The sequence below is a fragment of the Fukomys damarensis genome, unplaced genomic scaffold (genome assembly GCF_012274545.1).
Source record: "Fukomys damarensis isolate Sample0158 unplaced genomic scaffold, DMR_v1.0_HiC HiC_scaffold_38, whole genome shotgun sequence".
In the NCBI taxonomy this organism is placed as follows: domain Eukaryota; kingdom Metazoa; phylum Chordata; class Mammalia; order Rodentia; family Bathyergidae; genus Fukomys; species Fukomys damarensis.
Genome location: NW_022900950.1, coordinates 7,634,323 through 7,637,233, shown reverse-complemented (window position 1 = coordinate 7,637,233; position 2,911 = coordinate 7,634,323).

The following is a 2,911-nucleotide window of genomic DNA, read 5'->3' as shown; positions in this document are numbered from 1 at the left end:
TCACAGACCTTAGTCTAGAAGATTTTGAAGTTTAACTGTATGGCACCTGGAATTATGTTATCTATTTAGAATTTGAGTGCCTAATGGTGATACATCCATAAAGATGAGTAAAGCTTAAAATGATGAACAGAATAAGTCTCTGTCAAAAGTGGGGAAGAATTTCCCATGTGAGTGTCAACAGATACTCTCTGTGGGGATGAGTTGTACTGAGATGGACATGTATGGGGTAATGCTAGATCCTTGCTGCTGTGAAGAATAAGGTGGTAGCCCTCAGTCCTCTGTTAATGCTAGAGCAAGGGGAATCCTTTTTAATTGGCATATATGTCCCTTTAAGAAAAGAAATTTGACCAAGAAGGGAATTCTTGGATTCCATTTCTCTGGTCTGTTTTTCCTCAGATTTACCCCTTGTGAGGTTGATCTCTTTTCGCTACAATAAGAAAAATGGATGTGTGTTAGGAGAGGTTTTCAGCTTTGGTGATGGAGAAGTGTGATTGCTTCACAGAAACGGAAGGATATGAGAACAGGGAGTACCTAGCTTTTCCAGCTTTAGCAATAAGTAACAAACAGCAAGGCGAAGTCAGGAGTACGGATGAGTACCAGAGTACAAGGGAAGAGGAAATCTGATAAAATGAAGGTCTCTGAGTACCAATGTGAAGATAATCAGATTGGAACATTAAATATTTTCCACAATCAATTTCATATGACTTGGTATCCACCATACTCATGACTAGAGCTAGAACTATTTTATTGATAACTATTACATCACAGTACAGACTTGTGGACAAGCATAATCAAAATGTTTGTAAATGTTTAAATTTTTAAAAACGTGTAAGACTGTAATAGACGTATTATCATTAAGCCTCCTTGAAATATCCTGCCTTGCACTCTAAACATACTTATTCCACTGTTCTTACCACTTTCTGAAGCAGTTCTGATATGTGTCATCAAATATACAGTGAATATTCCTATCAAATACCATCCAATGGAAAGGTCAGCTTGAGAAACACACGACTGTATATCTGTATCCATCTTACTCGCTGGATCTGGCCCTCAGGGACTCCTGGCTGTTCCCCAAAGTTGTGGAAGGTAAACACTGTCAATCAATTCAGGACACCGAGGCAGCCATAAAAGCACGACGACAGGCCCTCTGAAGGAGGAATTCCAGAACCGCTTCAGAAAGGGGCAGGAATGGTGGGGTAAGACTGTGTAGGATGTGAGCTAGATGTGTTGAGAGACATTAGTAACAATATATCCTTTAGAGAAGTATTTTTTTAATTACATATTGTCTGTATTTTTCAATCATACCTCTTAGAATTTATCCGTGGAAGGAAAATGTACAGTGGAGGAAACCAGATAAATAGCATGACTGGGCACAATTACAACGTATTTCTAAATGAGACAGAGTAATGGGTTTAAACTAAGCAGTTTTAGAATATCTGAAAAAAAAGACATGCAAGTCAGACATATAACTGCAACAGTGGCTAAGGCGAAAAGACATCACAAGCAGCATCAATTTTAAGTTGTGCTGCATGAAACTAATGTCCACAGGGTAAATGAAGCACAGAAGTGCAATGTAGGTATCAACTAATGACCTCAGAACAGAAAAAGTGACCAGTGTCAACTGGACTGTTAAGGAAAAAATGTACTAACAAAAACAGGGCTCAAGAAAACAGAATTTGATAATTACTCATGAAAGCAGGTATTTTTAGAAGAATTAACCTTATATACATGTAAAACAAGTGAAAGATTAGTTTGGCAGAAGAAGGTATTTCTAGCTAGGACAGGATTGACTTTGGAACATTTTAGAAGTCACTTATTCTTGTACTATAATCTTATGAAGGAGATGTTAGTAAAATTATTCTGACAGCAAAGCACAAATAGACATATAGACAAGACTGAATAAAAGAAGATGAATGAAGGAGACTCACGCCATAACACAGGAGGAAATGAAGCAAAGGCGGGAGCACCAGGCAAGGAAAGTGCCAGAGCAGAAGACCTCCCAAAGAAGAAGCCATGGAATAAAAACAACTGACCGGAGGATGAGTTGTATATAATTAAAGAGAAAAGAATCACTGAAGTAAAGATGCTCAGCAAAAATTAATAAATACAGTATAGTGAACAGAATACATAAGAGGGGCTGGAATACTTGGCCATTTAACAAATTAGTGTATTTGATTCACTTGATTATTATTCAATAAACATCAAATATCTCACTTCTGCAAATTCCTGAAAATAAAACAGACACCGTTCCTATCATCCATTTTAAATCGGGTAGTAGTTTTAAAAATCTCAACAAAGTACAAGACAGTGTAAATGTTTTTAAAAAGAGAAAACTCTAATTTCAGGGATGCAGGGATAACTTCTACTGGGACAGAGCATTCAATCTGACTTCTGAAGAACACTGATTTTTTTCACAAACCTGGCCCTGAAGGCAGGCCTGTGTGTGTGTGTGTGTGTGTGTGTGTGTGTGTGTCAGTGTGTGTGTGTGTGTGTGTGTGTGTGTGTGAGTTTGGAAGGCACGCGGTTCCTGCAGAGCTTAGCAGGATGGGGTGAGGATGTGGGGCCTCAAGCAGGGGTTGGGCCTCAGGGCAGCCAGCCCTTAGGTGCACTGGGAGGAAGCCCAGGGCCTGGCGCACCTCTGGGCGCTGCTCCCGGGCCCGGTTCTTCGGGCCACGCCCCGACCGCCTTTCTCCACCCCAGTCACCGCCTCCCGACTCTGGGCTTAGCATTCCTGGCGGGTGGGAAGCGGGTAAGGAGGCGGGGGAAAGAAACTGTCTGGAAAAAAATATGAAAAAGCAAACTTCCCACTTGGCAAAGAGTGCGCGGGAAGTCCGGCGCGGAGTTCCGTCTTCCGCGCCCGCAGCTCCGTCCCCCGGTCCTCGGTCCTCGGCGCAGTGCCCTCGGGCTGCGG